This window comes from Osmia bicornis, chromosome 9, assembly GCF_907164935.1.
Source record: "Osmia bicornis bicornis chromosome 9, iOsmBic2.1, whole genome shotgun sequence".
Lineage (NCBI taxonomy): Eukaryota > Metazoa > Arthropoda > Insecta > Hymenoptera > Megachilidae > Osmia > Osmia bicornis.
In genome coordinates, this window is record NC_060224.1 from 5,839,844 (window position 1) to 5,853,776 (window position 13,933).

At 44.6% G+C, this 13,933-nt stretch overlaps 2 protein-coding genes across 3 annotated transcripts in view; one reads left to right on the forward strand and one right to left on the reverse strand.

Annotated features, from left to right (window-relative positions):
* Positions 1 to 13,933, forward strand: part of LOC114879009 (sodium-coupled monocarboxylate transporter 1) — a 150,438-nt gene that overhangs the window by 59,578 nt on the left and 76,927 nt on the right. The window lies entirely within an intron of this gene.
* LOC114879008 (alpha-2Da adrenergic receptor) overlaps positions 1 to 13,933 on the reverse strand; it is a 92,918-nt gene that overhangs the window by 54,465 nt on the left and 24,520 nt on the right. The gene's annotated exons all lie outside the window — the stretch shown is intronic.

Sequence of the window (13,933 nt, forward strand, 5' to 3'; positions counted from 1 at the left end):
TTCCTTTTAAAAGGGAAGATCGTCGGTTGGAAATGAAATCGGCGACGGAGGAAGTGGAATAACGGCGATAATGGCGCGGAATCTGCGAATTTCCGTAGTCGATTCGGTTAGAAAATAGGATGGAAGATAGTCGAGCTTGCGAGGAAGCACCGCAAACGCGGAAGAAGGAACGTTCCTCGGTAACGGAGACAAATGAGATCGGTGGAAGGGACGTTGACCGAGGAAGATATGTTGATCAACGAAATCGTTTTAAAAAGAGAGAAGCCACACTCGAGAATAACGATCCACTTTTTCAACGAGTCGCTGGTGAACGTTTCGCCGCAGACCGTTAGATGGGTTCTATCTCCTGAAACAGTGGCGAGAAAGGCCCCGCGAAATAAGAGGAACGCGGTTCGTGCCGTCGCAATTACGCTAGCTGATAAATCAACTGTACGTGCTGGTTGCCGAGTGTATTGTACACAAACCCATGATGAAACGTTCCTACGAACATAGCCGACCGTGTTAGACGAGTTTTTAGTGTAGACTCTCTACGTTCCTGCTACTTGGTGAAATACGCTTTCATAGTTTTCATCGTCTCGTGTCCCTTGATCTTCGTACACGTTCACGCTTCTGCGTCACGTTTGCGTCTTCAATTACCCGCTAATGGACAATTCAGGCCATTCCGGAGTGTAATAGCTCCGTCGTCGTAGAATTTGTCAGAGCATAATACTTGTGCACACGCTCGACATTGTTCTATTATTGTCAAGCTTTCAGATTAACTCGGTTTTGCCGGCAATTCTATTCATTTCCTCGAACATTTTCTACCAATTCAACCATTATTCTATGCTAAAAGCTGACGAATGATAATTTCAGTAGAAACGTACTCGAGGAAATTCAATTCTAAATTTTCAGAAAAATTCTATTAGGTTTTTATTGAGAGGAATAAAGTGGTAGAATGTTGGTGATTCGCGCAAAACGTACCACCCGGTAGATTGTAATCACCAGTGGAATGTCAGCGAAGACTACGCTCGAAATGAATGTTTCGCCGGGACGTCGGCTAACGAGAAACTTGAATGGTCATTCCGTCGACCCAGCGAATGGATCATCGACAGTGGCGGACAATTGTGACGGTAAGCCGAGCCGAACAGCGAAGCTGGCAATAACAGTTACGATGTGACAGCGATATCTGGGTTTCGGTTAGCATCGGCACCGATGCAAACGCCGTCGGTAGACGTCGCAGCTACCCTTCCGCTGCCAGAGTCGAATGATCGGCCGTTTCAGGAATGTCAGATATTAAAATACCGCAGACTCTCGAACCCCCGCGCACCACCGCTCCTATCAGCCTTGACTCTCGCTTCGTTTCGCTCACCCCTGCTTTCCATCGCGTTAACAACCCTTCGCCGATCTTTTACCACCCTTCCCTAACCCGCCGTTCTTGCGCTCGGATCGTTGATTCGTTCTACGCTACGAGTTTCTTGTTCGCCTTGAAAATCCGATTTTCGTGGCATTTTGCGATAGCGTAAACCGCTTTGTAACGGTTCCGTGTTAGTCCAAGAGGAAGAGGACTGAAGGTACCGCTAAGGGCGCCGTGAAAGGGAGAACCTGATTCAAACTTGCTAATTAGTTATAGTTAGTGCCTAGTTATAGTTCAGTCTTGCTCGCAGCTGCTTAGTCACCCAGTGCTTTGCGCAACCGCCATCGTACCTTTATGCAGAAGGGTGATCTTTCGAGCAGCATCTTGAACTTTATCTCGAAATCGTGCAGGATAATTTCTTGTCGCTGTGTAGAAATCAAATCGGTATTCAACGTTTTAATATTTTAACCTCGGCTAGTCTTTTAGCGATTACTTTTCATCGAGATAATCGAAATTCAACTCGATCCTTCCATTTAACCAATGTTTGGTAAACAGTTTTTCATACACGTCTAGTCGCTGGTACAGCGAGTAAAGATGGTTTTTCATCGACGCCCACTATGTTTGTGGGTTGCCACCCTCTTTCGGGCTGCTCCCTCCATCCTGTTCTCCTCGTAAAATCACGTAGACGCGCGATGCACGATGTATTCATGGCTGGCGTGGGCGAATATTAAATCGTCCGCCCGTTACGAGCTGCGAAGATAACGATGCTGCGGCCGAAGGCGGCGGCGCGGTTCGTGTGTTTTATCGCTCGCCTGGGGAATTGTTTTAGCGGTATCGCGACGGTAACTCAGCGTAGATTTAGTCGAAGGGCTTTCTCACACCAGGACAGGCTACGCAGGAAAAATTGGAGCGGATTAAGCGAGACACGTAGCTTCGGCTCGTAATAGCACGAAACGTTCATTATTCGCTATTCGCAATATTCACTTTTCCAGAATAAAATCAACTGTTTTCCCGCAAATTCGACCGTGTTCCATTTTGTTGTAAACGTTGGATAAAAAGTTCAAGTGGATTATAAAAGATATCGAGAATCGATTTTTCAATCAAACGCTTCAATTTATTTTTATTCCCAATCGACTGATGTATTCTCTTCGTTTTTACATCGTCGATTACTTCGTTGCATTCGACGCGTTAATAAAGAACACAAATTTTTAACGTGGAAGACGATAAACGAACGAGACTCGACACAGGGGTGGAGAATAAATCGCGACGGTATGGCAGCCGGAAGTTCAATTAGGTTCACGTCGGTTTCATATCCCGGAGCTGGTGCAAATTAACGAGACCGGTACCGATCCACGTCCTCGTATCCATAATTCCGACAGATAGCGGATTCCCGTCAGACCTCTTCGCCAGATACTTGTTCATCCGCGCCGCACTCTTGTTAGTTCAACTACTTACCCCAGACATCGACATCCACGTCGGTGGTGAGTATTCAATCGGATAAGAGGCTCACACCGGATGTCGAAGAACCATCGCCCGGTGAGATTTCTTCGAAAGAATCCAGACTTTCGGAACACGTTCCACAAAGTCAACCCCCGACTCGAGATGCAACAATGGATTTTTCTTCTTTTCTTCGACGAAACTTCAATCGTTTTCCTTATGGATAGAGTTAGGATGGTGTCGTGGCGAGCACCGAGTATCAATTTCCAAAGATCAATTTTATATCAATCCTATCGAGGTCGTCTCTATTCTTTCAAATTTTTCTTTCGTATTAATCCTCGCTAGAATCGCATCAATTAAACTCGATAATTCTCTTGATTGAAAAAACATTCGATCCTCGAAACGGAATGGTTTCTCAAGCCGGAGTTTTGTTTTGTTCCCCGCTATTGTAGTTCTCGTTGTTTTCCGGGATTATCATTTTTTCCATTTCGAATTCACGCCCCGCTACGTTCGAGCGTATAAAAATTCTGCTCTCGAAACGCTCTTGGATATTTCGATGCAGCGAACCTCGGTGTCGAATGGAAATTGTTTTCTGCGCCTCGCTGCAGCACCGATATCGACAGTTTGAAAATTGATCGTCCACCATCGAATTCTGCGGTCACCGTTCTCCAGGAATCCTCCGATACCTGGACCCGGTCCCTTACTTTCCTGTTGATTACTTAAAATCCCTATAGATCTTTCGGTAGGTGGTACGAGGTGATTTAATTGATTTCCCTCGGAGAGATAGAGAACCAGAGTTTATCAGAGTGTAACAACGAGCACGAACGAGGAAGAATAAGTTCCTGGAGAATTGATGGCATTAAGTGGTACGTTTTGTCCAGGTATCGAGCAGAACCACACAACTCTGAACTTCAAATGGGATATTAATGTCCAGCTTGGAGTGTCGTGCTGCGGGCTATATCCGGTGGAACAACCGACTGTTTACGAGCAATACGCTTCCAGACAGTGGGTTTCCAACGGTCTAGCAGCCAGCAGCGATACACGTTTCCCAAGTCCGAGATGCTTTGCGGTCTCGCGACTTTGAAGGAAAATTCACGTCCTGGATATCTTGGCCACTCGATATCGGTAGATTCATCCTCAACTTGGTACGAGTATATCTCCCAAGTTTGTCGCCATTGGCACTTGGTATTTGTGTACGGAGTGTGATGAAGTAGCTCGCCCGAGGATTGGCTACGGTCTTCTCATCAATATAGACAGTGGATGATTGGTGAAATTCACTCTGTATACCAGATACAGATTGCTGGCCAATATCGGAAGATACGGTTCCCTGTGGCATTTCGGTTTATCCTGCAGTTTGTTGCTGTTGACGCTCTCTGCTTACGTATTGAAGGTACACGGGAATTGCATACAGTCGTATTGGCTCGTTGCAAATGAAACGATCGATTCGTTCGCAAACTTTTAGCTTCCAATAACTTCGTTAAAAATAACATTCGTAGATTAAAACGTGTTTGAAAAAGTTTTTATTTTTTTTTTTTTTTAAGTCACGGCTTGTTTGAAATTGCACATTTTTGTTTCCTCGCGGTTGTTGTTTCACTTTGGACATTTAAATCTTTCGCTTTGATAACCGACTAGTTCGTATAAAGAACATCAGCGAAACGTCTCAGATCCGAAGCTTCGAATGGTATAAAAGACTTGTTATGAATTTATGAAAAATAAGGGTCGAATTCCTCCGTGACCCGATAACGAGCCGCTTCTGAACGTTCATCGTCGTGTTTTCGTTTGCCTTGATAACAAACCGCCATGGTCGAAAGTTTTAACCAAGAATTTCGGTGTACTCTGTATACGTAATGTTCCGTCAGGGTAGTTTGGAATTCTCTTTTCGAATAACATGCTTCGTTGCCTCGGTTTATCCGGCCAGTTTACGATAACACGCTAGGGTTATGTGTCCAGGGAGGATAGAACATGGAACCGATGGTTGGAAGAGGACTGCAAATAATTTATATCTATCCGATATGTACCCGCGATAGATTGAGCTTTAAAATCGTAAACACGATATCAATCGATTTTTTCAGCTGGACGGAGGACACTGATCATCGACAACGAATTATTTATGACGATCGCTTCGCGAAAAGTTTGCGTTTCATTTCAACTCGAAAGAGCTTCCCCTCCCTTCGGAAAAGTTTGCGATCTTGAATCGAGACATCCGCTTGAAACGGGACTCTTTCCATCCATTCGGAGTACTCAAACCCATATTATCCTGTTTAGACAGAACGAACGGGTGAAAACGGTATATAGGTAGGAGTGTCGCTCGGTGAGAAAATGTGAGTAGACGTTCGCTCCGACGAACCGAAACTGGATGCCACTCTCATCGATTTTTCTGTCCGTTCACCAATAACGCGGCCACCGCCATCGCAGTCAGGAATCCGGCAAGTAAAATTCACCGATTCTCCTTTTCTCTCTTCATCTTTCCATGTGTCTGTTCGGTAGAACCTCTACCTTTCTATTCCGCTGGCATCGTTCTACTTTCACCGATGGCAGTTTTCAATCTCAAGCCTAGAATTCTGTGTTCCCTGTTCCTTCGGTGATCAATTTTCCCCAAAAAGACACTGGAACTGTAATTAAACTTGAAATAACTTTCTATCCTAGAAACGAATAGTTTCGTAGATCTATTTTTATAGAAAGCAAATGAATGTTAGAAATATTTGTCGGATCACTTGATACTAATAAGTATTAATTAAAATATCATATTATGGTATTGAAGCCGTGATTTTGTTGACAATTTAATGCAGTACCTACGTGTTCGCTTGCATTCACCCTGATTACGATTTTTATTCACCCTCTTGGACGCGACGCCGTCCTTCCACCGCCAGCATCCCTTCTGTTGTCTGACGCTAATGCGACGAGGAGGATAATGCGACCGCAATACGGGCCGAGTACCGATGACGAGCTATTTAATTAGCTCGCGGTATTTTCATTCGAGCAAATTTTACCACGACTTCGCGTTCCCATCAAAGGATTACCGCGTCGATAAACGATTTAACCCAGCCCGGTATTTACTCGGACGCTTTTCCCGTTCTTCTTCTTTTTCTTTGTTTCCCTCGAATCGATATTCATTTCCCCTCGCTAATGACGCACGAACATTCATTTCGTTTAAGCTGCCTTTCTCCGGCTGAAACATATTTATCGATACCACGAGTACCGCGAAGGAGCTGGTAAAGTTTTTAACGAAACGGTACCGAAGATAATTTCATCGGTGTTCAACGGAATTGCTTCCATTGAAATTTTCCTCCCCTCCCAATCTAGATTATATTTTAACGCGTGCGATCGACGTGTGGGGAAAATGGAACACGAATTCTACCTAGAGTAGCTGGAAACGTGGAATGTACCAATTCCAGGCCGCTTCTTTATTTCGCAACAAAACGTGCTAGCGTGCAGAGAATTGTTCAGGCTTCGATATCGATTGCCAGGCTCCGTGTCGCTGTTGCCTAAAAGGAAAATAAAATACTTGCTCGGAGTGGATTAGCCGTGGACTCTTTTATTCGTCTGGCGACGTCATCGCGGTATTCAATACCCACTAAGCTGACGCTAATTATTTCCACGCAAGATCGAACCGTCCTCTCTTCTTCCCCGCCGTTATTTTACTCCTTTCTATTTCTTCGCTCTTTTTTTTTTTTTTTTTAATCTCAATAATAGAAATCCCGTTGCTTCCTCACCCCATCTGGTTTCGGCCCTGGCACCGTCGCGACGTATCGACGAATTGACGCGAGCACACACAAGCAGTCTCGCGTATTTCGCTTTGAGCTACGTGCACAAATCACTCGCGCCCATGGCTGAGTTATTGTTTGAACGAAAAAGAAACGAAACGCCATTTCGAACACCGTCGAACCCTTTTCCGCGAGCCGTATTCAGCCCCATTCGTATCGACGATTCGATGAAAGGGCGCGAAAGAAACTGTTAAGGAAACTCGATTATTTCTTTCACCTTATAAGAATAACGTTGGATAGAAACTAAAAACATTGCTGATTTCAGCGTTGCGTAAACGGGTTAACGGGCTCAAATTTCGCCGTGGTGATCGATCGGGAACGCACGTTCGAGCCGCTTCGTTAAAATTTCACGTGGCCTCCGGTCGTGCGCGCATTTCGAAAAACTGCTGTTTCCGCGAGTATCGATACGATCCCTGCGTCACGTACTCGCGTTCGAGGGTTTTAAAGGAGATCGTATTAAAATTGGAACGTCGTCGTATCGCTGTGAAAGCAACGATGTCGAAAACGAGTTTCTTTCCGTGTTCGCGAGCACACCAAGGAATTATAAAAGAACAGTCCAGCATCGTGGAACGAGGCGAGAGGAAAACTTCTCGAAATGTACGCCGCGTAACCATTTAAACTTCGTCATTGTTTGATGTGTATTCCGTTTACGTCACTGTCCTAGCTGTAAAGGACGCCCATCTATTGAATGCAGCCTCAAAATGCTGGTAGGGGATGCTTATCGCGTCGCGAATAAAGCTGTTTGCTGCTTTTGTCCAAGTAATTTCTGTACTTTAATTGCTAGAATGTTAAACAATGCGTCGAGCTTAAGAATTTTTTGTTTTTTCGCTATGAATGAAAATACAGCGTTCCCTTGGCGGAATACGAGAATTTATTATGTATGTTGTTTAAAACAGACGAGTTGATTTAATATAAAGAAGATTTATTTCCTTTCGACGAAAAGTAAGGGGAATGTAAAGTGCATTTTCAAAGAAGGAGGACGCGTTTAACGATGAAACAAGGGCCGTTCAGAGCAAACTGTTCCTCGGAAAGTTTGTTATTCCGCTTAACAATGTCGGTGTTCTTTGGTTACTCCCACGGAACGCGAAGTTGTCGCAACGAGACGCACGGTATCCTATTCATCGTCCTATCGCAATCCTATTCGTCCTCGATATCTGATGTATTCCATAATAATACCTCGGTTAGGTACAGAAACAGTTGCCTCTCCGTGAAACATTCAACCACGCAGATTGTCCCAGGCTTTATACATGAAAGAGTACAAACATATTGTAAAAATAATAATAAAAAATAAAGCAAGTTGTATATTCTACTCTCTGTCAGACCACGGTAGGGCACACCTGCGCGATTTCGCCAAAAAGGAAATAAAGCCACGAATTTTCAGCGACTTTCAGCAAACTTTGTCCTCGTCTACAGCACGAAAATCACATATTTCCTGGAGACGTAAGCGTCGTTTCTCTGCTCAAACTTTAAAAACCAGCCCGGCTCGATTCGCCGGCGCCCTTTTCTGCTTTACATCGGCGTCGCAACAGGAAGGGGAATGCACAAAAGTCACGTATAACCTAAAGCGCGGACATTTCTGAAGAAAGAAATCGTTTGGCGCGCTTGCGATCCCTCCTGGCTTCCGGCTATCATTTCGTTCCTCCTTTTTTCCCTCGCTTTCCCGACTTCCTGCGCAGGACATTGGCCGCCGCGTAGTCCATTTCACGGACACTGATATATAGAGGATCGAAACGTTTCACGTAACGTCACCACGCAACGGGATACGGCAGGGTTGAAAATGGTAGAACGTCGCTAACGCCACGGGATATCAACGCTTCCTCTCGTGACCGTCGTCGGAAAGTACGTTTCATCTGGCAAACGGGCCGTCCATCTTCGCGACGCGACGGGCTCGATATCGCGAAAGCGTACGAGCCAACCCCTCCTCGAAATAATCGCTCTTCCATAACGGAGATACTCGTCGGAAATTGACAGAGATTCGTTATTTATCCCAGACGATTTTGTACGATGCTGATTCTTTCTGAACGTCAATCTTCGTGACAGAAATCGACCTACGGGTAAATGATCCACAAGTTGAAATTGTTGGAAAATCAACGTAAAATTATAAACTACGTTATAACAAAATTCGTAGCGGAAATATTGATGTTTGAACGCATCGATCGAGGGGTGGAAACATTTGAAGGACTCGCGCTCGGCGAACGAATCCATCTATATCGCCCGCCTTTTTGTTTCACCGGTCAGAATTCATACTCAAAGTTTCGAGCACCTTTTAGAAAACAGCACGTGGTGGTAAAAAGCGACGGGGAGGTGATAGAAGGGGTAGGATGAAACAGAACCGCCTCGGAGAAACGATATTGCGTGAAAGGAAAGCGGTAAATAGGATGGGGAAGTTGTCGGAGATCGATGTTTTTTCTCATCCCCTTGTTCCCTTCTTTGTTTCCGTACACAATTCCGAGGTTTCGTTAATACGAACCGGTCACTAACGAAACTCACTACTCGGGGCTATTTGCCCGTAAACCCTGAAGGGTATTTTCTGTTAGATTGACGGTTTGCGACTCTGTTTATACATTCCAATGTCTCTTGTCCCTCTGGATCTCTTATTCACTCGATGATTTCCAATCCGAAATGGATAAACGGTGGTTCCTTTAAATTGTTTACTGTTCGAGATCGTGACGGTCGGTCGAAAGTGGACTGTGCAATCAAGACGTTTCCTTGTTCGAGGACATTTCTAGATTCCAATTCCTTGGTATCCACTGTTTGTGGAATGTGATGTGACTCCTCGCAGTACGTAGAGTACATTTTCAAGTAGAATCGAAGGCAATTGAAAAAAATGTCGTCGCAATGAAAGACTGCATATTGGATCGTATGAAATTCGTGACGTTCAAATGCAGATAATCCTCACTGCATTCAGCGTGTTAAGGATGAGAATAGATACCTATATTTCTTTGGTTCAAACTCCTTTAACATCCGCTGAAATTCCTTACTTTATCGACGATATGAATATTTCTCGCATTCGTTTCCAAAATCTCTCCAAAATACTATCGAAGGGGAACTGTTTATAATTTCTCCGTCGGCGTTGAAAAATCCAGTAGTATAAGAGCGTCATTGATCAGACAAGGAAGCTAGCGCGGTTCCATAGAGTTTATCAACGGTTTGGCTATTCGATTCTGTGACAAACGACCCAAGATTAATCTCGCGTGACATTTGAATCGTCGAAACAGCATCAGATTATTGGACCAGTTCATCTGTTTGATAAAGAAAACAGATTGGCGAACAATTAGAGGAGTAACCGCGCCATGTCCAGAGGATTCTCATCCTTCACCGATAGCGACGTTAAAGGATGGCCACTGATTACTGGCAGGCTCTCTCTTAACGATGAAGAATGGCCCCAACTAATCCCTGCAGCCAGAATCCCTGTATCCCGAAACAGATAAGGCATAAAATAGTGGCGCGGACGTTACGCTTTGTGCTCGAAGGCGTACGTCTATCCCATGAAACGGGATCCTTTTTGCTAAAAATAAAGCTGACCGGATAATGTGGGACACCGTTCCCCTTCGGACAATGAGCACCAATCCCATTCATCGCGCACCAGTTTTTCGATGTCTCTTTTTCACGATGCCATTCATCGTTCTTCTTTTTTCCGGCGAAGAAGAATTTAATCGATCGACAATCTCGCGATCTGTCCAGATAGCTTCGAGCCACGTAGAACCCATAGAGGCTGATAAATCATCCGTTATTGTATCGTCAGTCTTGGTCCCGTTCTTCGCTGATTCGAAACCGATCGATGTCTGCGTGTTTCGCAACATGCGAATTGATCGCTGCCGCGAATAATCACGTTACAATCCTTGCGAGTATCCCGGATGATCGATCGCTTCATCGGAATCGACCGGGACGATAGGCGTGCTACCCGGTATCGATTGTAACGTTCGCTTTTGGCGATGGTCGTTTAGTTACGCAGGAATTTCACAGCCGGCCAACCGTCGAAATTAATGAACTTTATCCGCCGGCAGTAACCGGACCGGTGCAAATATTTAATCGGTCCACCGATACTTATTGACTTTTCGGACTGGTTGAAGCGAGAGCGTTGGAAAAAAAGGCGGAAAAAGAGGGTGAAAATAGGTACCCGTGTTCGGGATATTAGTCTGCGGAGGTAGCTCGGTAATTTCCAGTGTCCAACCTGGGAAGGCTAACGAAATTACTCCCATGGCCGAAAAGTAACAGGGGGTAAACGTTTGAACAGCGATTCCACGTATTTCCACGTTCACGTGTTCAACCATTGGGACTCCGCGACGGCCGTGTAAACGAAGATAATGGGAATATACGCCGGCGGTGCACGTCGAATTTCCGTCGAGAGCAAGATCTTAGCTTCCGCTACTCTCGTCGCATTCAGGGAAATTCATTATTCCGAGAACGTTTTGTTCTCGTAAATCACCATTCGTTTCGTATGTTTTTGTCTGTCCCGGTGCTTCTTGATTCCTAACTCCTTTAAAACTCCCTAACAAGGACCCGCCGCGACGATTAAAATTGGAGCCAGAAGAGATAGTTAAATCCTGGCAGCGTTGAAAGTTCGCGAAACTTTGTTCTTCCAAGAATTCAAGAATTACGATTTATTGAATGACGCTTTCGAACTGGATTACACGGAGATTATCAAATAATAAGAAATTTTATTTCGTTTGTTATCTATAATTATTTCTAATCCCAAGGATCGTTCGCGTGTAACTAACGTGGTAAATCAATGTATCAAAGAAAGAAACTAAACCTGCACATGTGGTACCAGTGTACCTGTGGAGGTTAATGAAATCAATTAGTCACGTCCAGTGGTAGAACGCGCACGTTTACCGAAATCGTCGTATTTACGTGTTGGTGACTGGAAGGACTCGTATCCGTTTGCGTTTGCATGGCTTGATCATCTCGCTGACGGGTAACAATCCAGTCGATCGCTGCTCTCCGACTTAATGAAACTAATTAGTCACATTCACCGGCAGACGCAGGAATGTGTTGGTAACACAATATCGTGGTTTGTATCGAACCTCGAAGGTGCTCGATAACGCTACACCTAGCTTCCTCTGTTCGACCTCTCGATCGCAAACAGTCGGAATAACGCGTTGTTACACGTTCCTGAAAGGATAACCGAGCTGCTTGCGAGAATATCCCTGTCGAGATTGCGTTCTCTCGCTTTGTAACCTTTGTCACGATCAACATCCGGCCACCAAAGTTCAACGTGTACAATAATACTTGGTTATCGTTTGTTCTGGCACGGCTCAAACTACCGCGCGATTATTGTTTTTGCGAGGAGAAATGATTATTAAATTAGCATTTCGTAGACGAAGTATTTCTTGGTACACGTTTTCAGCGGTATTTCAAAGACTGAAGTTGGTATTTCTTCGTTAACTGAACGCGATAATTGCCAGAGTAGAAATGGACAGGTGCGATAAGACACGCTGAGACGTTAATTGTTTGAGATAGGCTACTTTTCAAATTTAAGACGGTTTAATTAATTTCCCTGACGATGAATTTAAAGAAATTAATCGCTGCTCGTTAGAATCTTAGCTCTCTCCTTGATTCTGCTCGAGACAAAACTGGTCGAGTCGCTGGATCGCGAAATGCTAGTTACCTGTAATGATTTGATGAAATTAATTGCAATTAGCGACGCCTGTGCGAGCTGTGTGAATCACAGCCTCGTTTATTTACTCTTCCGGATCGTGCTTAACGTTGCAGGAAGGCGCACGGCTGGCTCGAGCTGCCGTGTTATTTGCTAGCCTGACAATTAGCGAGGCATTTCGGCGCGACACTTCGGGGGTTAATGAAATTAATTGGCCACGTAGCGCGTTCACGGACAAAAGATATCGTGACTGGTTCGTTAGCAGCTTCTAGATGAAATTATCTTGGGTCTCTCTTGACGGGACGCGGCTATCAACAGGCGACGAGGATATCGTTAAAGGGAACCGATCGAAGTGCAGCCATTTTTGAATGAATGAACGAAAGTAGCGACAATAATTGAGGGTAATTCATGCGTAGTGTTATTATTTATTTATTTATTTTTTTCGATGGCTAATTTTTTGATGGAACGACACGAAGTATTTCCGACGATAATTAAGTCTACGAGCGTGAATTGGAGGTACAAGGACGTTGAAGAGTTTCCTCCGATGACTAGCAATTGAATTGATTAAGTGTCTGCAAAACTCGAGCTCGAGATCACTCTCGACGATCTTTACCCGAAGTTTTCTCGAACCGAGTCAAGAATTTATGTTCTATATTAGAGCTTCTTCTTTTCTACCTTTTCACCTGCACTCGTGCACGTTCAAGCTATTTATATTTATTCTATCACTGTACAACGATCCTTTTTTCCCTTCGTCAGTTTATTTATAGTTGCATCAACAATGATCATGCTAGGGGTACATTGATCTAAGAAATCGAAGATGCAACGATTCACCCTTTCCACCATCGTTCCCATTCATCGCTCAGCCTTGTTGTTCGATGACAAATGAAAGAGTGTCCTTCAAGGTGACGAGTCCTTTCTTTCCTGTTCTGCTATCTATCCTTCGGTTCGTCAGTCTCCGAACAAGGCCAGCCAGAGTTAATGGGTTAAAAAACAAGACTCGTGCCCGTTAAAAACCCTCTTCACCCTTGATCGCCGCCAAGGTGGCTAATGAAACTCGTCGATCACGTTCGGTGACACGTTTACGAAGGTCACGAACACCAGCTTCGCACCCTTTCCAACTACCTACACGTTATCCCTCGTCCGTGTCCGTATGGACCATGCGTCGTGTGCGTCTCGAACACGACAGTAGGACGAACAGCAACGACGCCTGTGTATTCGCAGATAAGGCGGAAACACTGGAATCGTATATATCGATCCTTGGTCCCGATAAGATACGAGAACCCTACAACCTTGGACTCGGCTTCACGAGCTGCTGCTCACGGGAACAGTTTCGTGGAGAAGGAAACTGAGAGGTAGAGAAAGATAGAGAGGGAGAGGGAGAGACTGGTAGTAGATGGAAGAAAGAGAAGACAGAGGGTTTTGTTCTCTTCGTAGCATCGATCGTTCGAAGCCGTCCTTTGCCCAGGAAAGGAAAGGATCTGGTAATGAAGGAGACCGCTCCTTTCTCGCCTATACCGTCGATCAAAAGTTTCATTACTACTTTGCCAGCTGTTTAACGACAGAAAATTAACTGGGGAAAATAAAAAATTGATCGTAGCAACTCGACCCTTCTAATCGTACTGTTCTCTAAGTGAAAAACGACTAAAGGAAATCTTATTCCCTTCTATCTTGACATTTAACCCTTGCCCGGATAGGCTATTTAAAAAGCAACAGGGAAGATCAAAAGATAAGATGTTAAACGAGTGTCGTTTACAAAAGTTTAGTTTAACTTTCTTCCTCCCTTTCCTTCTCGGAAAGAAT